The sequence below is a fragment of the Pinus tabuliformis genome, chromosome 2_1, assembly GCF_031772625.1.
Source record: "Pinus tabuliformis cultivar Carrire ecotype Pingquan chromosome 2_1, CPIR1, whole genome shotgun sequence".
Classification (NCBI taxonomy): domain Eukaryota; kingdom Viridiplantae; phylum Streptophyta; class Pinopsida; order Pinales; family Pinaceae; genus Pinus; species Pinus tabuliformis.
The window spans coordinates 32,273,083-32,297,142 of NC_142299.1; positions in this window are offsets into that span (position 1 = coordinate 32,273,083).

A 24,060-nucleotide genomic window follows, 5' to 3' on the forward strand; every position below is an offset into this window, starting at 1 on the left:
TTCATTTCCAAAGATTCCCTACTCCAGTCATCCACCTCCACCATAATTTTGCTCCCATAATTTGGTTAGTGAGGTATGGGTCCTTCAATCCTAGGCCTCCTTCCTCCTTCTTTCTAGTCATCCCTTGCCATGATATTAATGCCCATTTTTTCTACTATTGTGAACCTCCCCATATAAATTTCTTCAATATTTCGACCATTTTGGAACATTCTCTTTTCAGTGTTGCCATCCCTGATAATTGATAGATTGGTATGGATTGTAGGACAACTTTTACTAACACTATTCTTCCTACCAGGTTTAGAGATTTGAATGGCCAGTTGCCTATTCTGTTGTGCATCTTCTATATAGTGTGCCGCCAGCTTAGCATTTTTAAGGAGTTGATTATCAAAGGTATGCCTAAATATTTAGATGGAAGCTCCCCTTCCCTAAAACCCATCATCCTTGATAGATAATATTTGACATTTCCATTTGTGTTAAAGAAGTAAGCAAATGATTTCTCATTATTAATTTGGGTGCTCGAGGCTTCCATAAACATATCCGGAATGTTCTTCATTCTTTGGACTTCCCTAAGCGACACATTACAGAATAGCATAATGTCATCCATGAACTGATGATGGGTGATTAGGAGCTCATTTCCCCATGCCCTTATCCCTTTGATTTTATCCTCTTCAACTTCCATTTTGATGTATCTTCCTAGACCTTCAGCTGTTATAATAAATAGGAAGGGTGATATGGGGTCTCCCTGTCTTAACCCTCTTGTGGCATTGAAGGTGGATGTCGGGGTTCCATTTAGGAGTATTGAAAAGGCCAATGTAGATATCATTGCCGAAATCCAATATATCCATCTTCTATAGAACCCGAAATATTCCATTACTCTCCTTAGGTGCTCCCAGCTTAATCTATCATAGGCTTTGGATAGATCCAATTTAAACATCACCCCTGCCATCTTTTAGGATTTTAACGAGTGTACCACTTCCTGGGATACAATCAATCCATCTAGAATCTATCTACCCTCTACAAAGCCTGTTTGCTCAGGTGATATAATACTAGAAAGAATCGGTTTCAGTCTCTTAGCTATTAATGTAGAGATAATTTTATAGATAACATTACATAGTGCAATCGGTCTAAACCCCTGCGGTTCATCAGACTTAGAGGATTTAGGTATGAGGGAAAGAAGGGTAGCATTTAGACCTGGACATACCTTTTGGTTCCTTCTGGATTCTTCCACCATGGCTACAATGTCATTGCCTATAAATTTCTAGGATGCTTGGTAGAATTCCACCGTAAAGCCATCCGGTCTCAGGGCATTATTTTTCTTTAGCCCTTTCACCACTTCCTCGACTTCCTCTATCGTGACTACTCTCATAATCACAAATTTTTTCTCTCTAGTGATTATCTTAGGGATCTCATTGCATATTCTACTCATTTTTGCTTGTCTATCCTCTTAAGGTTTCATTAGGAGGTCTTTAAAATACCGCACCAAGGTGTCCTCCATTTCCTCATGTTGGGTTTGTCTTTCACCAGCATCATTTTTCAGAGAGAATATTTTTTTCTCTGCCTATGCTGTATCATTACTTTCTGGAAAAATTTAGTGTTCCTGTCTCCCTCTCTCAAATAGTTCACCCTTGACTTCTGTCGCCATAAGATCTCTTCCTGTTTCCTTTGTTCTTCTATTTGGCTGACCAATCTAACTTCTTCTGCTTCTAAGTCAAGGTTTCTCCCTTCCCTTATAATTTCTTGTTGGATTTCTTCCATCTTTTGAGTTAATTGTTGTTGGTCCTTAATTATGTTTCCAAATTCCTGTTGGTTCCATTTCTTGATGTTTTTCTTGATTTACTTTAGCTTGCGTTGGAACGTTTTCATTCTATCCTTGCCCCTTTGTTCGCTCTGTGTCCACCATACCTCTACCTTACTTATGAATTTTGGGTCCCTAAGCCAGAACGCTTCAAATCTGAAAGGTCGCTTTTTAGGGCTAGCTTTGAGTTCAATCTCCAATTGCACTGGCCAGTGATCTGATCCCATCCCTGGTAGTATCGTTGCTTCCATGAAAATTTCGCTACTTACTATCTCCTTTGATATTAAAAATCTATCTAGTCTTGATGCGATTTGATGTCTTCCTCCTCTTCTATTATTCTAGGTATGAATTCCATTAGTAGTTGTGATATCCACTAATCTCTGATCATTTATGGTAGCCCCAAACATCTCCATGTCTTCATCCACCCTGGGTACTCTGCCTCTTTTCTCATTTAGGGATTTGATCATATTAAAGTCCCCTCCTATTATCCATGGAATATTATGATACAATCCACTCAATTTTGTCATGTTATTAATGAAGTTTTTCCTTTCTCCTAGGATATGTGCAGTGTAGACTCCTAAGAGCAGGACCCATTCTTTGGATCCAACGTTTCTAAATTTTCCAGATAGTATTCTTGCAATACTTGTCCAGTCCTCGAATCTGACTTCCTCTAGGTTCCAAAGTATTGCTAATCCTCCTACGCTTCCAGTAGTGTCCTGACATACTACCTCATGCCTTGGTTTGAAGTTTCCCATGATCTCTTTCATCTTTATTTCACTAATATTGGTTTCTTGTAGTAACATAAAACTGGGCTTATCTTTCCGCAATCTTTCTTTAAGATATCGTTGTTTCCCCTTACTATTCAGACCCTTTATGTTCCAGGTCGTGATTATCATTTCAACAATTTGGTTGGTTGGTGGAATACCTCCGATAACAACACCACTCATCCTGAGTTAACAAGAAGTTCTCCTACCATTTGAATGGATTCACTCATGGGTCTTCTACCACTTTTTTCCATGTTTTACCTATCTCTCCCATTTCCGGTCCTTGTCCTCCTTCTGATCCAAGATGCTCTGATTGATTTACCACTATCATTCCTTGTTTTAATTTATAACGTTGAAACATTTCTTTATAGAGTTGTTTTTGGTCTTCAGGGATGAACCTCTCATCGAGGTGTCGCCACTCCTGCAGTAGTCTTTTCATTACTTGTTCCTCTTAGCTATAATTTTCCTTCTGAGTGTCTATCTCCATCTAGTTTTTCTCTATTTGTTCTTTGTTAATTTCCCCTTCCATTTCTTCCACTGTTGTTGTCAGTATCTACTGTGTCCCTTTTTCTTTATGCTTTGATTCTTCTGGCTCTTCACTATTTTCCACAAGTAACTCCTCCATTTCCTCCTCTTGTAGAACTACAAATTTATTTTGGTTTGCCTTTTCCTTCTCTTTTTGAGAGCTCCTGCGGATGCCCAATGGCTTTCATTTATTTTTCTTCTGTGGACCTCCTTGAAGCCTCCTTCCATTTCCTTACTCAATTCTTCCTCATTTTTATTTCCCTGGGTATTCTCTGGGATGTTCAAGGGGCAGGATATGAATAGGTGGCCATATTCATGACATCTCCTACACCTGAACGGTATATGCTCATAATCCATTGGTTGTTTCCATACTTCATCATGATATTCTACTTCTATGCAATCAGGGAGAATGATGAACCCTGAATTAGGTAACTTATTGGGATCATTTTGCCTAATTGTTCTTCATCAATCCACCATTTTTCATAGATTATGCATGTTTTTTTAGTATGTTTATGTTATTTGAACGAATAAGGGTGGTCACTTTACCAAGGAGGCTAATACGTGGTTATTTCTGGTTTTTTGGAGAAATTTTGGAGCAAAGCCAAGCAATTATGAGCCAGGTGACAGCCAAGAATGAGGGAGAAAGGGTGAGAATTCGTAGAGAGGTTGTCTCTTGCATTAAATGGCCCTTCCTCGAAATTTCCACCCTCAACTCGGAGCTCACCAGGCCACCAAAACGAATCCTAAAGGCAGCCGAGCAGCTTTGTCAAGAGTGACTGTTTACTGGCAGTTTGAACAGCCGCGTCCCTTGAGTTAAGGAGGGCTGCTAGGACCCTCGTAGTGCATAAATAGGAAGGCCTCAGCCTTCATAGTTTACTTTTGGAACTATTGGGTTTTGCACTATAGTGCTATCATTAGCTCAACTCGTTTTTGTAGCTACTGCTGTATAACTTTCTTGTGACATGATTATTTTTGGGTAATGAAAAGTAGCTCTATTTGGCATCAGGTCTGAGTTCTTTATAGGAGCTTGTAGCTCTTGGGGTTGGGCCCAACCCAACTGCTAAGGCTTCCTTATGTACTATTATTTGCTTTTGATGTCTTTGCAAAATAATTTCTGTTAAGTAGATTAAAATCTTGTTGATTATCTAGGTCATTGTTGATGATTAGAAAAGATTTTGATGTTCATATTGAGTTGATAAGTTATTAACAGGGACAAGCTTCAAAAAAAGGCCATCAAGCACCTCTGATTTCACCTCTCCCTCAGTGGGATCAGGAGCTGTGATCAAGGTGACCTTGCCACCACCAAAAACATTGTCTTTGCTTCGCCATGCAACCATTAGTATTTGATTTTTATTTGGAGAAGTTGGTTACATGTTCAGATTCTTGATTGCTTCATTGCATAGTTATTATACATGGTTTCAGTGCAAATAAACTTATGTTCATTCTCTTTACTGTTAGCTAGGTCAGATTAGGTTAACGTAACTAGGTCTCTGATTTTCCAAGTCTTCGTTGGTTCAGTTGGAGAAACAACTTGCAGAGCACTTGTACCACTTCTCTATTTACCCATACTCCATCAATCCCATCTACTGCATCCCATAATGCAGATTCGTGCCTCACATTTGCCACATTTGCTCACATAACCCTAATTTTTGTGCAACATTGCTTCACTCCTCCTTGAACAAATCCAGCCATCTTCATCTCTCCTCAGCTCCATCCACCAAGTCCTGGACCTCCTCACACCCTTGTCCTACCTCCATACTCACTCGTTCACCTTTATCTCTCCATCCATACTCCAAAATTCCATTTCTGAGCATCCTGTAGAAAATTACAGACATCTTGTAGAAATTCCAGAACATCCTGTAGAACCCATGCAGACTTCCTATAGAAGCTCACGAATGAGGTTTCTTGATAGCCAAACTCTGTGAAACTCTATGGAAGGGTGTTAGGGACCCCTTAGGCCCTCTTTGAACCTTCCCGACCTCCTCCAATCATTTCCTCTCGCCAATCCACCTCTGCACAGTCAAAAACAGTTAAATTGCATGCATGATAATTCTGACAACTTATTCAAAAATACAAAAAAAATGTTTTTTTTAGATGTTACTGTAGAAGTAGCTTAGACACATGCATCTTGCCTTCCTAGAAGTCAATGGAATCTCTTTCAATAGCTTGCATCCTCTTTCTTGCATCAGTAGGTCCAGCTGGTAAAATTAGGGTTTGCTAGGGTTTACATTTCCTTTCAGCTTTCCAGTTTCTTTCTACACGTAGATCAGCCTTCTTCGAGTTAGCTTTCATCCATCAGTTAAAAATCTTCTTCTTAGAGCTCATAGAAGTTGGCTTAAGCTCCTAGCGGACTTGTGCCAGCTGACCAAGTGACAGCTACGGCAAGAACTAGTACTTTTGCATACAACACCGTCGCTTCGAAGCTTGTTACGAACTACCAGGTTGATAAAAGTAAAGAAGGGAGTCCCAGGAGTTGCAACATTATTGCTGCAATACTGGAGCCCACCATCTTTTTGGCGCCATTTCTGGGGAAGTGTCAGAGTATTTGTGATTGCTTCTTTTATTCTATTTTTCTACTCCAACCTTCTGCTAAGTAGTTTATTTCAGTTCCATTCTGGAATTTCATTTTTGCAAAAGTAAATTAGACATTTCCTGCTTTCATAGATTAGCCTTTCAATTCCGCAATTTCAATTCTGCAAGCGTAGAATAGCATTTCAATTCTGCAAGCGTAGTCTAGCATTTCATTCCTGGAATTTGATTTCAGCAAAATAGATTAGTCCTTTCCTGCTTTCATTTCAATTCCGCATTTTCATTTCCGCAAGTTAGATTTTAGTTAGTTGCAATTCCATCTGTTTCAGTTTTGCAGGTACAAGCAGAAAAAAGCAAAAGCAACCAAAATTCTTTTCATGCCTCATAGGAACAGAGATAATACCAGAAAATTCCTACCCAACACCCCCACTACTTCATTGAGTCACGCTTCTCTCTTCTTTGGTGGCAGTGACCCAGAAGAACCTATAGGTGAACCTCCTAAGATATACAAAGATCCTATAACAGTAGAAGAGCAAGAAAACATTCCTTTTGAGACCATGGCTGAAAAAAAAAATGGTAGAGAAGATGATGAGAGAATAGGAGGTACCTTCCCCATCTGAGAGACCAACAGGGACATGAAGATGAAAAAAATAAGTCCCTCAGCCGTACCTCATTTCCATGGATTGACCACTGAAGACCCTGATACCTTTCTGTTTGAGTTTGTTGTCCTGTGCTAAACTTATGACTATACTGAGGACGAGAAAAAGTTGAAACACTTTCCTTCTATCCTCAAGGATGTAGCACTCCGCTGGTTCATGGGGTTACCTGGAAACAGTATCACCACTTGGGCTCAGATGCAGCAAGCCTTTAACAACAAATACTGGGACTACTATAGGTCCAAGGAAACAAAGGGAGAGATCTTCTGGATGACCATGGGAAATGATGAATCTTTAGAAGACTATGAGGAAAGGTTCCAACTTAGTTATAAATGGGCCAGGTGCACACTTGACCCCAAATCTCGGAAGCCGGTTCTGCTCCGAGGAGTCCCTGAAGACCTTCTGGATAGCCTTCACATGCTAGCTGGAGGCGACATCTACCAACTACCTTATGAGGACATAAAGACTGTGTTTAGAAACCATTCCATGGCAGCCCGGAAAAGAGGTAGGGCGAATCCACTTTTAGCTAGTACAACCTTCTCCAAGCATGAGTTTGCTAATCAGATGGAAGACCTCAAAAGTGAGATGAGACAGAGCATTGCCATGCAAATTGATACTTGTTGAATCAAACAAAAGAAAGAGGAAGCTGAGAGCGCTTTGGCCACTTTTTGTCCCTGATGTACAAGGAAGCACCCTAAGAACGAGTGTCCATTACACTCACTAGAGGTATGTTTCGTTTGTGAGGAAAACCAGCCCACAAACCAATGCCCACCTTACCCGGATTTAAAGCCATGTACCAAGGGACTGAGGCAACCACTGAACCTCTCTACTTTCTCAACCAAAGGAGGTCACATGGGCCTAGGCCTTACTAGCAGGGGATGCAAGGGACATACCTTCTTGGGTTCCCCCTGCTCATCCTTCATGGTCCACACCTACTCTTTGGTCTTATCCATCTCAATACCATACTCAACCCACTGCGCATTCGTTTCACTCACATGTCTAGCCACAATGTTATGAAACCAGCTCACAAAAATATAGAAAAGAGAGATCCACGCCTTAGAATTCAGCCTCTTCGAGGGGGCAACCTCCTTTACATTACGTAAATGAACAATTCTTGGATGATACAAATGAAAATACCTCCTTTCTCTATATAGGAGTCTAAGTGGTCCCAATACAATCAAAGCCTACATAACAATAATATTGTAGGGCACAACAGTAACAATGGTGGGCTTCTATGTGGCATAATAGTAACAATATGGGCACTACATGGGTACATCAATATAATAAGTGGGTTATACTAATAAAAATAAGGGGTTACACTAGTAGTATAGGGGCCTAACATGCCCCTCTCCTTCAAAAAGCGTTGTCCTCAACGCTTGAGTAGTTCTTGATGCTTCTATATAAAATTCTTGTCCTCCCATGTGGAATATTCAGCGGGTAAGTTCTTCCACTTGATGAGATACTCTGTAATTGATCGATTTCATAGCTGTCGGGTTCTTGTTTATGTAACTGCTCCAGGTTCCAATATGATTTTTCGTTCCTCTTCAATTTCTGGCAATATTGCTTGAATTGGGATCTTTTGCAACTTTTGAATAAGTGGCCATACTTCTTTGTTCTTCTTCAATTCATCCGTTGCTTCATCTATCCAATTTGGTTGGATAATATAAATAGCACAAAACAATGCTTCCACATCCTCATCCTTGAAGCGTCTTCCCATTCGGTAAGGTCGCCATTTTTTAAGTGCATGTAGTATTGCCAAAATTTCCTTCTCATAAATAGCTTGCTTGAGATGTAGCAGTAAAACAACCCAATCACTCACATAAAAACATTTTTCACTACAATGTTGATCTACTTGTTGTTTCATTTGATTTTGCACCGGAGTGGCGTTATCCTTTAAAAGTTGGAGAAATTGCTGTTGATGCTCGATATGATATTTCTCTACTTGAACCTTTTTCTTCTTGATATGTCCTTCTATCTTTTGAGGAGTGGTAATTTCTTCTAGTCCTTTACAAGATATGGTCGGATTCATTTCTTGATGCTCGATGTGATCTTTCACTTCTTGAACATTTTTCTTCTTTATGTGTCCTTCTATCTTGATAGTTTGAGGAGTGGTAATTTCATGCATTGAATTACAAGATATGGTTGGATTCATTTCTTCTTTCTCGATGTGATCTTTTACTTCTTGCACCTTTTTCTTCTTGATAGGTCCTTCTATCTTGAGAGTTTGAGGAGTGGTAATTCTTGCCAATGCTTTACAAGATATGGTCTGATTCATTTCTTCTTTCTCTGGGGTGGTGTCCGGACGTATATCCTCTTCTTTTGATTTTTCTTGATCCTTTTCTTCCTCCTCTTCATATTCTATGTAAAATAATTTCTTTCTCAGCACACCTATGACCTTTAGTGCATTTGCTATCACAATTGTAACGAAGCCCTTTTTCTCTTTTTTCTTCCAATTGTTGTGGTGTAGCCCTTGTAGGTTGTGGAAGGCTGGGAGAAACAACACTTCCATCTTTATAGTTGTGAGGAGTATGCTTCCTGGTTTCCATAATTTTGCTTTCCATTATGTCAAAAAGCCCTTTTACTCTTTCCAATTGTTGTGGTGTTGCTCTAAAGAAGGTGTTGCTCTTTATATCCTCATAATGTGCTATCATTTCCTCCGTGAAAATTGACCATGTAACAAGTTTTTTACGAGAACAAAGCCCTTTGTACCATAAAAATTGATCTGGCTCTAAATTTGAAGATGCAATACATACCTTTTGTAACAATTGTACACCATGTATATCAAAATATTGCTCCATCTGAAGTATCCAATTTACCAGATCCTTGCCATCAAACTTCCTCATCTTGCTTTTTCTTGATTTTAGGAGCTCTACCTTGAAACGACTTTAACTCTGTACTTTCAGATCTTTAAGTTCTGTAATTGTGACCTGTAGTAGCCCTCTGTGTCCTTTTTCCAATGCCACAAGTCTGATCCAAATTGGATTCTCCAAGAAAACGTTATGCACAATCTCCCGCAGTGACCTGATTATAGACAACTTCCGTAGAGTGAACTTGTATGAAGTGCCACGTGTCACCGTTTCAACCTTTAACTTTGCAAAATATATAAATAGCAACTACAGTCCGTCCTCTTTCTGTACCTTCTTACAAAATTTCAATCCGATGCTCAGAAAGAAAGTTATTATGATTTTCCCCAGGTCACCTGTTTTGAGTGTAATTCAGGGGTCTGCAAAAAGACCAAATTCCACAGATCATATCTCCGAACATATCACGCGAAAAGATCTGAAATTTGGACCTAAATTTCAGCGCCAATTCTTCTCAAATGGGTTTGTTTTGCAACTTTTGAAACGTCACAGAAAACAAGTTATAGAGAACATGCCACGATGACCTGTTTGGAGCAGCGAAACCCTAGAATCCAAAGCTCTGATACCAAATGTTATGAAACCAGCTCACAAAAAGATAGAAAAGAGAGATCCACGCCTTAGAATTCAGCCTCTTCGAGGGGGAAACCTCCTTTACATTACATAAATGAACAATTCTTGGATGATACAAATGAAAATACCTCCTTTCTATATATAGGAGTCTAAGTGGTCCCAATACAATCAAAGCCTACATAACAATAATATTGTAGGGCACAACAGTAACAATGGTGGGCTTCTATGTGGCATAATAGTAACAATATGGGCACTACATGGGTACATCAATATAATAAGTGGGTTATACTAATAACAATAAGGGGTTACACTAGTAGTATAGGGGCCTAACATACCTCAGTGGAATGCACCTTAACCAGGGTGGAGGCCCCAATACAACTCTCCTTTCGCCATTCTGCCTCCACCACTCGCTCAGCCACAACCATTACCTCCTGCTCCTCCAAGACAACCCCAGATGCCTGCTCAACCGAACCCGAACCCCAATAAATGACAGGCCCAACAGGTATACATTGGGGAACAACATGCCCTACCTATGCTGTGGAGATCAAGGAGATCAACCTGCGATCTGGGAAGACCCTTCTAGATCGCCAACCTCTTCCCCTAGAGGACAAGGAAGAGAAACAAGAAAGTGAACCCAAAGCCATTCCACCGTTTCCTGAGTGACTAACAGTAACCATGCAACCAAACCCAGAGGTGTGTGAAAATACCACTTCTCCAAGCCATAAAAGATGTACCAATATACAACAAATTGATTAAGGAGAAGTGTTTCAGGCACCCAAGTAGGCGAAAGAGAGATGCCTCGACTATCAATGTCATAGGATAACTGTTCGATCTAATGTTGGGGCAAGTAATCTGTCCAAAGTATTTGGACCCTAGGAGTCCTGTAGTTGATGTCCACATCAATGGCACCATAATCCCCTATACCTTCATTGATCTAGGGGCTGCCATTAATATGATGACCAGGGATACCATGCTTAAAATCAACCTTCAGAGTTCCTTAAGGAAGACCTCAACAGTCTAGCAGTTAGCAGATCACTCCACTGTGACTCCTGAAGGGATTGTGGAATATGTCTTAGTCTCTGTTGACTCTTGGGAGTACCCTGCGGACTTATTGGTCCTTCAGCTAAAGGCAAAGCTCACTGGATACCCCCTCATCTTGGGAAGGCCTTGGTTAGCCACTGCGGACGCTTACATCAGTTGCCGAGATGGAAGCATGACCATCAAGAATGGGCCTATGTCCAAGTAGCTAGTCCTATACCCTCCTACCCAACCTCTGCTGGAACATGACTTACGACTCTAGTTGGAAGAGGGAGATGAGGATGAGGTCTACTCTGCACCATTGTGCATAGTAGGAACCACCAGGGGGGGCCCTCAAATCGAGGATGACTTCATTGAGAATTTGATTCAAAATCCACCTCCCATTGCACTGTCCTTAGAGGAATTGGTGGAAGATACCCAAGCCAGCACTTTAATGGACCTCTGTGTGACTGATCTGACCTCTCCCAGAGTTAAGAATGTGGAGTTTGGCCCCGAAAGAACTTTAAAGATCAGTTCCTCCATATCTCCCTCCCAGGAGAAGGAGCTATGTATCTTACTGAACAATCATCTGGATGCATTCTCTTGGAGCTATAAGGAGATGAAAGGAGTCCACCCTTCAGTCTGTACCCATCACATTTACATTAAAAAAGATTGTAAATCAGTCAGGCAGCCTCAGAGGAGAATGAATCAGCCCTTAAAGACATTGTCAAAGAAGAATTGCAAAAATTGTTAGATGCAAGATTCATCTACCCCATCTCCGATAGTGAGTGGGTCTCAGCTCTTGTGCTTGTGCCCAAAAAGAATGGGAAGTGGAGAATCTGTGTAGATTACCAAGAACTTAACAAAGCCACCAAGAAAGACCATTTCCCTTTGCCTTTCATAGCTCAAGTCTTGGATGGACTGGCAAGGAAGAGGTTCTTCTCTTTCCTAGATGGGTTCAACGGCTATAATCAGATCCAAATCAGCTCGGAGGACCAAGATAATACCACCTTCACTTGTCCATGGGGTACCTTTGCCTACCGAGTCCTTCCCTTTGGGCTATGCAACACTCCTGCCACTTTCTAGAGAGCAGTATTGAGCATATTCTCTGAGTTGGTCCATCATTCAATAGAAATATATATGGTTGGCTTTACTCCTTATGGGTCGAACTTCCAAGAAGCATTGACTGATCTGGGATCTAACCAAGTGCATTGAGATGAACCTGTCCCTCAGTCCCGAAAAATGTGAATTCTTGATGACTGAAGGGACCATGCTAGATCATACCATTTCTTGGCAAGGATTACAGGTGGATCCTAACAAGATTGCTATCATCCAGAAGGTCCCACCTCCTCAAAAGGTGAGAGATGTTCGGAGTTTCCTAGGCTTAGCAGGATATTATCAAAGATCCATTAAATATTTCAGTAAGCTAGCCTCGCCATTGTTTGGCCTCTTAGGGAAAGATGTTGAGTTCAAATGGATTGACGACTGTCAAGGGGCTTTGGAAGAGTTGAAAGATAAGCTGGTGTCTGCCCTGATCTTGAGAGGTCCAAACTGGGCCCTACCTTTCCACATCCACACTGATGCCTTGAACAGAGCCGTAGGCGTAGCCTTAGGACAAGTTGAGGGGAAACTACCATATGCCATATACTTCATCAGCAAAAACCTGTCCAAGGCAGAAATGAACTATACTGTAACCGAGAAAGAGTTCCTGGCTGTAGTCCATTCCCTAAACAAGTTCAGACACTACATCACTGGTTATGAAACATTTTTACACACTGATCATGCTGCGATTAGATATTTAATGAATAAGCCTGATGTCAATGCTCGTATCATTAGATGGTTACTTTTGTTGCCGCAATTTGATTTGACTATTGTCGACAAGTCAAGTAAGGAAAATGTTGTTGTTGACCTCTTGTCTAGATTGGATTTCCCTGCAGGTGAAGAAGGGACAGTGGATGACCAGATGCCAGATGAACACCTATTTGCTATCTCAGTACTCTCTCCATGGTTTGCTGATATAGTAAATTACTTGGTCTCAACACAGTTCCCTCTGCATCTATCCTCAAAGAAGAAGAGCAAAATTGTGAGGAAGAGTTCCCCATTCACTTGGATCGGGGAAACCTGTTTAAACTTGGCCTAGATCAGATCTTGAGGCATTGTGTTAGGGAGGAGGAAGTCTTTGACATCCTCCTAACCTGTCATGACGAACCTTGTGGAGGCCACTTTGCAGCAAAAAGGACTGCCTTCAAAATTCTACAGGCAGGCTACTATTGGCCTACTCTTCATCAAGATGTCAGAAGATACATCAGCTAGTGTGACCGATGTCAGAGGATGGGGAAACCGACTCCAAGGGATGAAATGCCTCTCCAACCTCAAATGACCTTCGAGCCATTTGAGAAGTGGGGCATGGATTTTGTGGGTCCTATCAACCCTCCAAAGCAAAGGTCTTACATCATTGTGTGCACCGACTATCTCACAAAGTGGGCAGAAACAACGGCAATCAAGGCAACGACATAAGAAAAGGTGGTTGAGTTTTTAAGGGAAAATATCTTCTACAAGTTTGGCTACCCAAGAGAGTTAGTCACCAATCAAGGAAGCCAGTTCACCTCTAACCTGATTGAAGACTTGCTTGCTCATCACAAGATCAAGCACAGGACTTCCACCCCATATCATCCACAAGCAAATGGGCAGGTGGAAGTCACTAATAGAGCCTTGGAAGGGATTTTGACTAAGGTGGTGAGCAGCAGTAGAAAGGATTGGGCATATCTCCTGGTTGAGGCCACCTAGGCCTACAACACCACTTGGAAGACTACAACAGGTTTCACACCTTATGAGCTAGTCTACGGAAATAAAGCTTTGTTGTCCATAGAGTTCGAGTACAACACATTGAGGGTGGTAGCTCAGCTAGACCTAGATCTCAGCCATGCTCAACGTGAAAGATTATTGTAGCTGAATGGATTAGATGAATACAGAATGTAGGCCCTCCTCCACTCACAAGTAGTTCAACTCCAGAGGAAGATATGGCATGACCGACACCTTAATGAAAAGAAATTCCAGCTGGGAGATTGGGAGTTGCTGTATGACTCAAGATACAAGGATTTCAAAGGAAAGCTGAGGACAAGATGGTTAGGACCATATACAGTGGAGAAATGCAATAAAAATGGTTCAGTCTTTATCAGGACCATTGATGAAGAAGCCATCCCCATGCTTGTCAATGGGCATCGATTGAAAATCTACAAGAAACCCCTTTCGAGGCATGAGTTCATTGAAACTATGGAAAAATCAGTGTTGGTAGTAGAGCAGGGCTCTGCCTCTATTCTGGCCACACCTTGATCATCAAAAAGAAAAGGGGGGGAATAAAAAGATCCCTGGGTGAAAACCTCTCTGAGGTGCCTAGGGCAGACAGTGAGGGTGAAAACCTCATGGAGGCGCCCCAGCTGTCTCTCAGAAAATAAAGAAATGGAATAAAAAATATCCTTGGGTGAAAACATCTTGGAGGCATCCAGGGCAGATAGTGGGGGTGAAAACCTCATGGAGGCTCCCCAGCTCTCTCCCTCTCTTAAAAAAAAAAAGAGAGAAAAAAAAAGGAAAAGAAGAAAAAGAAAAAAAAAGAAACAGTTCTAATCTTTGTAAAATTATTGCAGGTTGCAAGGAATACATTGCAGATAAAGAAGGTTGTGCAAAATGAGGACAGGGGTCCGTACTAGGCTACAGGACATCCTTACAGACACTCCCTCCATAGCCACTCACTTTTCCCAGGGTTTGATCACATTCGGGTCGAGATTCCACCTCCTACAGGAAGTTCTGGGCTTTCTACAGGAGGTTTTGGGGCTTTCTACAGGAAGTTCTCCATTTCTACAGGAAACATCCTCTAGAGCCTTTGGGCAGGCCCAACTTGATTTTGGAAGGGGATTTGAAGCTTGGAGTCTGTTGGCTAGGCCTACAGCCAACCCTCTCTTCCATCCATCACCTGTTTCATCTCTTTCCACCGCCATTACACCCACCTGGTTATGTATTCCTGCACAGTCATACAAAAAGCCATGTTTTCCTCAGATTGAAATTTTTTTCCAAGTGACAAATCAAGCACACAAAGGCTCGCACACTCTACCTGTCAAAGCTCCATCAAGACTCTTCATCAACAAATAAAATCGTGCTCGTTTAAGCTTGCATCCTAGGAGGAGAAGTAGCTACAAGATATCCTACAGGAATCCTGTAGCAGTTGATCCATCTGGAGCACATACTATGGAGTCAGTAGCAGCTGAAATCGACACATGGGACATGTAAAAAAGCTCTGCTTGGACGTGAACACATCCTCGACAGCTGAAATCACACAGAGCCTATGCATGCAGCAGTTACAACCAGAGGATCAGGTTCCAAAGCCGTGCATACAACATCAGCGAATGAAAGAATGGGTTCTAGCACCGGTGCGCGAGGTAGCAGCAAGCGAAGTAGTCGTTCCAAGTCCCGAAGCCTGTAGAATACGTCCACAGCCACACAGGTAAGTGTCTAACCTTATTCATCAAATTGCATAGACTATATTCCTAAAACTACATGTCTGTGAAATGGTTTGGATTGGACGAATTCAGTGGCTAGCCAACTGGAAACCCATAGTCAGTTGAATGGCTTCATGGGATCTGAACAAGCTTGGTTACATTTGAATTCACCAAAGAGATGTGCACCCGACACGTGGGAAGTGTCCAATCGGGGAGAATCGGTGGGATTGGAAGTTGTGGCGGCGGTTAATGGCAGAGGAAAGGTAATGGCGGTTAGAGACACTCAGAGGAATGATGGCCGTGACGTTGGCTAACAGATCGGCCTGGCCACCTCACCCCCTCGCCATGAATTGCGCCGCAATTCAAAAATTCTTGGCCGAAGAACTCACGTTAACCACTGTCATTTACACTTGCAACTGTTCTCAGCGAAGTATGCATCCTCCTCCTCTGTAGTCTGTTAGCTCGAGCTTTTCGGCCTGTTTCAAAATCCTCCCGCGTCCCAGGCTCGTTCAGAAGCGCCATGACATCCTCTAGAAGTCGGCAAATCATTTTACAGGAAGAGGCTCTACAAGAAATACAGCATAGCCTTTCGGAGCAGAGAAAATGGATTCTTCTTCGACAAATTTGGAGTCCCGTAAGAGGTAGGCTCGAAAAACACTCTTCCATGCATGGTGTGTTCGAAAGGTGATGAACTGAACTATATTGAACAAGGAAGTCAGAGACAAGTTTGCCTATGAGTCAAAAATAGTGGTTTGCTTGTGTGTTGCTCGGAATTACTCAGTTGGTTCTGCGTCAAAACTCTCCTCCATGGTCCCTGATAAAAATATTTCTCCCGAAGAAAGATGAAGCACTCTGAGGGCTAACCTGCGTATGAAGTATTTGAATTTTCATAATTGTATGTATGCCAAGGATGAAAATTGAGCTCTGTGCCCTATCTGTGAAAACCTGATTCTTCCTTTTACATTCGGACAGCCGAGTTTTGGGCAGCAAAAGTTTTAGAACCAGGGAATTGGTGCAAGTTAAAAATTTAAACACCCGAGAGATCTTTCCTTGAAGTTCAGGGAGGAAACCATAAAAAAAATTCCCCTTTCTGATTAGAGCACAAACCAAAACAGAGCACTCTCACCATGCCAGGAGGGTTTATCAGAAAGGAACCCTCGGATTCCAGAAAATTGTGTGAAACTCCCGAGGTGGGGAACCTATTCACCTGTGCCAATTGGATGACCTTTTGTGACAGAATTCAGGTCATGACGATGAGATAACAAAAGAGTTATTAATGTCCCTACAGCCTAAATCAAAGACACTGGTCATTGTAAATTTCAGAGGGTTGACCTTAAAGCTTACCCCACAGCTCATTAGTTGAGTTACTAATCTACCATTGGGGATACCCTGGAGAAAAGAGGAGAGGGCATTGGGCCAAAAAGCGAAGAAAGAATTCTTCCTACGTGAGGAACAGTTTTCGGAAGATAAGAACGGGGTCCGGAGAGCTAGCTTACATCCTTTTCGGAGAGAGGTGAGTCTTCAGAACATGAGGTACATTACCTGTGAGGGGCGGTTCAGTATTGTCTATGGCTATCACTTCCAGTTGCTAATTGAACTCAGACATGGGATGGATTTACCTCCAGAATAGAGGTTAAGCATCCCCTATTTCCTCTTACAATCATTAATTGAGTGTGGCACAAAATTGAAGGAAGGGACACCAGATCAGCTAGCCCATCATGGGCTTATCAAGCTTCTAGTGGAAGATGCCCTCCATACCTACACTGTCCCTCTCTCCTGAGAGATTTTCCGCAACACATCCAAGGATGACGATATTCGAATTTTGGTTGAGGAACTCACTTCATCCAGCATTGAAGAAAGGGAACACACTGAGGCAGAAGAGAAATTCAGGGGTAAGGAAACACGGGATAGATCACCACATAAAGAACAAGGGAAACGAGGAAAAGGCCAAGCTGTGGAGCCCAAAACTGTGAGTGGAACAAAGGCACAAACACCAAGGGAGAAACCATTGCAGAGTAGAGTAGAGAGGACTGAAAAAGTCCAAACAAGTGAGGACACAACCAAGGCAACCACACCAAAATTAAAAAGGAAGACACCCCCAGCCAAGCAGACCGAAACGGTGAAGACAATTTCTACAAGAAGCCAGAAAATAGTTGACACAAGACTTTCTACAGGAAGCATGGAAACAGGTCAACAAAAGGAAAAATCACCTAAGATTTTAGCCAGGGAGGCAGAAGCTGTGCTGGCTACCCTAGGCACATCTCCAAAGCAAAAAGGGAAGCGGAAGAGGGATCCTTCCATGTATTTTATGGCAAGAAGGAGCATGCGGATAAAAACTTGCAGACCGCAGCTGCCATCAAAAGAGCCAATCACGATTGTAGACCCCTAGCTACACAAAAGGAGAGGTCTCCCTCAAGGGCATCCATCACCTATGAGCGGGGAAGCTCAAAGACATCCACCTGGAGAGAAAGAATGAAAATGTTGGACACAAAGGCCTCTCTACAGGATGTTGAGACTGTTCTACATGAAACGCTAGCTAGGCTAAAGGAGACCGAAGAAATGGAAGGAGAGGCAGCTAAATCACCAGAGGAGGAAGGAAAGGTGGAGAACATTGTGTAACCTAGCCCCCAGCCCACCTTGGGCTCCTACTATAACTTCTTAGAGGCCGGAAAGATCATTCCCCAAAAATTCACACTGCCACTTTTCCTTGCACTAGAAGAAGAGAGAGTGAGGAACCACACTTGGATGAAGATCGCTAAGTCCAAGGGTGTGGCAGATATAGGTCCCCTGGAGGAAAAACTCAAAGAGGTGAGAAGGGAATTGGCTATGGTACGGCATGTGGAGAGCAGCCAGCAAACCAAGCTACAGGAAGAGAATGAGGTGCTTAAACAAGAGCTACAGCTACAGGGACAGAACAAGGAAGATAGGCCTCATATATTGGGAGAAAAATAGCAAAAAGAAGAGCCCACAACATACAAAGAAACCCCTGATGAACAGTAGAGAAGGGGAGGGATGCAGGCTGAAATTGAAACACTAACTAGACAGCTACAGGAGAAGGAATTGCAAGCAGGCCAAAAGATACAGTCTCTGAAACAACAGGTACAAGAAAAGGAGGCTCAACTGGCCTGCATGGCCAGCTAGGCGATGGAAGCTTTGTAGTGTAGGCAGCCTGCCAAATCATACGCCTTATACCTTAAGGATCAGTGGTTACAGTTTCAGATTAACACCTTGGCCCAAAGGGGCATCACTCCATTTCAAAATTATCATCAATTTGTAGCTTTATGTGGTAGTAGTTCATCAGAGGACAAGCCCAAATTATCAGAGTTTTATTTGAACAAATTAGCCCTTCCAAACATGAATGTATGGGATCCCAACACTGTGATATGAGATGTCCAACTTGTGGCCATGGCCTCTTGGATGAATCATGAGGAAAAAAGAGTAGCAGAGGTCTGCAGTATCATAGGCCGAGAACTCAGTGAGCCACTAATGATCAGAGCAGATTTGGATGACCCCTCCACAGTGATAAGCGCCCACCAGCTCTTGGCCAATAGCCCTCAGGATTTACCAGAATACATTGAGCAACAGGCTCAAGCTATTGCCCACTTTGAGGACATGGAGAAGCTGTTGGGGGATAACTGCCTTCATGCCTGCACAAGGTGGTGGAACACACTATCTCAGAGCTTGAAGATAAGGGAATACCACTCTCCCACCAGGATGAGGGAGGCCTTAGCAAGGGTACCTCTATACAAACAGTTGATGCAAAATCTGCAGGCCAATTCGATCGGCCTGAAGTTTTGGGATTGCTAGTAGGAGTTAAGGAAGAGGAGAAAAATAGACAGTGGGAGGAAGTGGAAAGGAAAGCAGGATTTCACGACCGGGAAGAAGATATCACCGTTGAGGCCTGGGATGTGAGAGAGGCGATCAAGGAAATCAAGGATGAGGAGTTGGACTAGTTGCTCAGAGGATGAACAACCCATTTAGCAGGGGGGTGATGATGAGCCCCGAATTGGGTAACTTATTGGGCTCATTTTGCCTAATTGTTCTTGATCAATCCACCATTTTTCATACATTATGCATGTTTTTTGAGTATGTTTATGTTATTTCAACGAATAAGGGTGGTCACTTTACCAAGGAGGCTTATAAGTGGTTATTTCAAGTTTTTTGGACAAATTTTGGAGTAAAGCCAAGCAATTATGAGCCAGGTGACAGCCAAGCATGAGGGAGCGAGGGTGAGGATTTGTTGGGAGGTTGTGTCTTGCATTAAATGACCCTTCCTCGAAATTTCCACCCTCAACTCAGAGCTTAGCAGGGCACCAAAACGAATCCTAAAGGAATCTTATTAGAGCCTAGATTTGTCTCAGGCTAAAAAGACAAGGTTCTAGGTCTACATCAAACCACGCTTAGCCTCGTAGCTAGCCCTACGAGGATAGGAGAGGGCTCTCTTCGGGTCGACCTCGGCAAAAGACAAGCGATGTGGCTCGAGATGACTAAAATAAAAGCTAATTTTAGGCTAGGTATGAAGTAAAAAGGATTTGATTTGAGTTTTGGGGGGTTTTATTGGAAAAGGGAAAGGCAAATTGGGCTCGGGGATGAGGCACAATTTCTACGGAGTTCTGATTGGGGCAAGGAAGGCAATCATTTTGATGATTTAAATTGAGTGAAATGGATAGATCAGACTGGTGAGAAGCTAAGGAGAGCAAGAGAGTCTCAAGAATTCTCCTTAAACAGATGAAAACATGGAAATTTTAACAAATTCAAAGGCAGAGCATAGCAGTTAATGGATTCTACCTTAATCACTCATTTGTTCAAATTCAGAAGAAAAGAGAGGAAAATGATACACATATCACTAATGAACTTACAATTACTTAGAGAAGAACACCATCAAAACATAAAGCCACATGGATCCAAATAGTGCTGCAAAACCCTGGTCTTTCCTTAGCCAAAAATGCAGAGATAGAATGTAGAATGATATGCCAAAGCAATCCCAAGTGTCCAACCCTGAGAATGACTTAGAAATTACGTAATATATATAAGCTAAACCTATTCCCTTGCATCTAGGGGTCGAGCTCATCATTCTAGGAGTTGTTTGAACCAACTCTAAACAAGGAACTGAAAACTATGTAGTCAAACAACTTACCCCTATATGCTAGGAAACTGATTCATTCACTCACGTTTCACCTTTTGGTGAATGAATCTTCTAGAACAAGTAAAAATGTGCCAATATTACATCATGGTTGTCAAATTACATCATGAAAATTCAATAATAACTTCAAGAAGCAAAACTGGTCAAAACTGGGCGAATTACTGAGCTGAACAGTGAAAAACAAGCCAAAATTCTCTATGCGCCGCGCCAAAATCTATATGCGTCGCGCCACTTTGGAGCTGCTTTTGAGGCACTTTTTGAAGTCCAAATTGAGCCCAAGTGTGCTTGTTGGAAATACCTACCTGTCTACTTTCCAACCCAAGTATAATTTCTGAATTTGGATGTCATTTTCCCCTCCAAAACATCAATCTCCCAAGACTGCTTCCTATGTGTCAAAATAGGAGTAGTGAGGTCATTTTTGGAGTGTTTTTTACCTCCAGAGGACTTAAAACTTGCCCAAATTTCTTGGCCATGCACCAAAAACCATGATTTTTCATGAAAAATCTAGAAATGTAAACTTTTTGCAGTTTGGACTTCCCTAGCAAAAGCGCGCGCCATGTGGCACGCCGAACACGGAGAAAAACTTTGTTTTTTTAGTGCAAAATTTGTCAAAATGCAAAAAATGCCCCAAATTTCTTGAAATTTGGGCTGGAGCTTCTTAATTAAGTGTCATGCTGAGCTAAAGAGGCTTTGGCCAATATCTGAAGACGATCAAGCTCCCTTTGCCTCTTTTGCAGTTCTCCAACACAATAAACAACAGGGAAATCACGCTGTCAGCACAGTTATAAACGTAGGCAGCCCCATCGCGCAAGTCATTCTGTCCAACAACATGCAGATCAATCAATTGGATAGTGAGAAAACGTGGATTAAAGCCAATGAAAATCTCAAGAAATTAAACAATCAAACAGCGCAAGGGAGAACGAATATTGCAGAAGATTTTACGCAGAATGAAGACACCAATAAAATCCAGCACGACGCTCCCATCAGACATACTCAGGTTATCTATAAACAGATAGATGGCAAATCGCAGGTTAAAAATACTCTCAGGCAAATAAATAGCTAGACAACGCAAAGTATTAATAATTTGCAAAAATAAACAGTGATCAACCTCTCAAATCTGGCTTTAGATGACAATTTGAAAACGCTACTAGAAAAAGGCTTGAATTTTGCGCTATCTCCAGCAAAAATACCTGTGTATGATATCATTAGTAACATTGAGGTCATCATCAGAAACACTCATCAAAATGTTGAAGAAGAAATAAGACAATACGTGGCTATAATTCTCAGAAATGCCAGACCTCCTCCCAACAACGTCTCCAAAGAAGAATGCATAGCTTTAAAAAACTTCAGGAAGAATAAGGACATCATAATTGTAAAAGCTGACAAAGGAAATGCCACTGTTATTATGGATAGGACAGATTATGACAATAAGATGGAAGAACACCTTAACAAGAGTGGCTGCCATAGAATTCTTAACAAGGACCCCAGCAACAAAATTCTCCGCTTAGTTATTAACAAAATAAAAAACTCCTCTCTTGATTCTACTATTAAGAACAGATTAATACCAAATAGTGTCATCATTCCTAGAATTTATGGGGTTCCCAAAATCCATAAATCTGGAATTCCTCTGAGACCCATTGTGAACACCATAGGATCACCCACTTACTGGTTAGCAAAATACCTTGCAAAAAAGCTTAAACCTTTATCAGGTAACACTCCCTCTTATATTAAAGATTCTGCCTCTTTCATAGAATGGATTAAAAACCTGGAAATCAGTGACAATGATCTCCTAGTTAGCTTTGACATAGTGTCTCTCTACACTATGATTCCAGTAGATAAAGCCATAGAAGTTTTAAAGAATATTACAGACCATGAAACTGTAGAACTAGTAGACATTTGCCTAAAATCTTCATACTTCAGCTTCAAAGGTAAAATCTATGAGCAAACTCATGGAGTTGCCATGGGTTCTCCTTTATCTCCTCTGATTGCCAATTTATATATGGAACACCTTGAACAAATGGCCCTTAAATCTTTACCCTTTACACCTGATGAATGGAAAAGATATGTAGATGATACTTTTGCTAAATGGAGACATGGCTTAGATAAACTTAATGAATTCTTATCCCACTTAAACAGCCTTTTAGAACACATAAAATTCACTATTGAGATTGAAAAAGACAACCAACTCCCCTTCCTAGATGTCCTCCTTACCAAGAAAAATGGCAAACTAAACCACCAGGTCTTTAGAAAACAAACCCACACCGACAAATATCTTCACTCTAATTCCCACCACCATCCTAAGCAAAAAGTAGGAGTCATCAAAACCCTAGCTACCAGAGCTTCAAGAATCTCTGACCTTGATCATTTAGAAGAAGAACTTAACCATCTCTGCAAGGTCTTCATCAACAATGGCTATCAGAAAAACATTATCCAAAATACATTCAAAGAATCCAAAACCAACACACAAAAAAGGAATACTCTGGAAAACCCTAGAATCTCCTTACCCTATATTAAAGGAACCGCTGACAAAATCGCTAGAATTCTCACGAAGCATAACATTATGGTTGCCTTCACACCCCCTAACACCATAAAACATGCTAGATTCTGCCAAGGACCTTATTGACCCAAAAAATCACAAAGGTGTATACTCAATTCCTTGCTCGTGTGGCAAAGTATATATAGGTGAAACAGGGAGATCCTTTGACATTAGGCTAAAAGAGCATATTAATGACATCTCAAGAAATAGGTCAGAAAAATCTAGGCTAGCTAAGCATGCTTGTTCCTCCTCACATTATATTTGCATGAAACAAGCAAAATTAATTCATAAAGAAGACCATTATTTAAAAAGAAGAGTAAAAGAAGCAATTGAAATTGAAAAATCCTCCAATAATATGAATAGAGACGACAGACTAAAGTTAAGTGACACGTGGAAACCCCTATTAAATAAAATAAAAAAGCAATAAACATAATAATAATTGAATATATAATAATAATAATAATAATAATAAATAAATAATAAATAATAATAACAATAATAATATTAAATAAATAAAAATAAATTAATAAATAAATAAATAAATAATAATAAGAAGAAGAAGAATAATAAACAAATAATAGATTAATTTATTTGAAATTTAAATAATAAATTATATATATATATATATATATATATATATATATATATATATATATATATATATATATATATAAACAATAATATAGTAAAATTATAACCAAATAAATAAACAATAATAATATATAATAAATATAATAAATACCTATCTAAATAAAAAGGTATTTATTAAATTATTTTTATTTAATTATAATAAATAAATAAAAATAAATCAATAAATCAATAAATAATAATGATAATAATAATAATAAAAATAATAATAAATAGATAATAGATTTATTTCCTTTGAAATTTAAATAATAAATTTTATATATATATATATATATATATATATATATATATATATATATATAAACAATTATATAACAAAATTAGAACTAAATAAATAAATAATAATAAATATAATAAATACATATCTAAATAAATAAATTAAATAAGTGTTAAGTAATTTACCATTTATAAGCCGACTACTAATGAAGACAACAACTATGCTTTTCAAATAACTATTAATAAGCTCTGTAATTCTCACGCTCTCTCTTCTCGAAAACAAATCTCATTGCAGTGATGATGGACT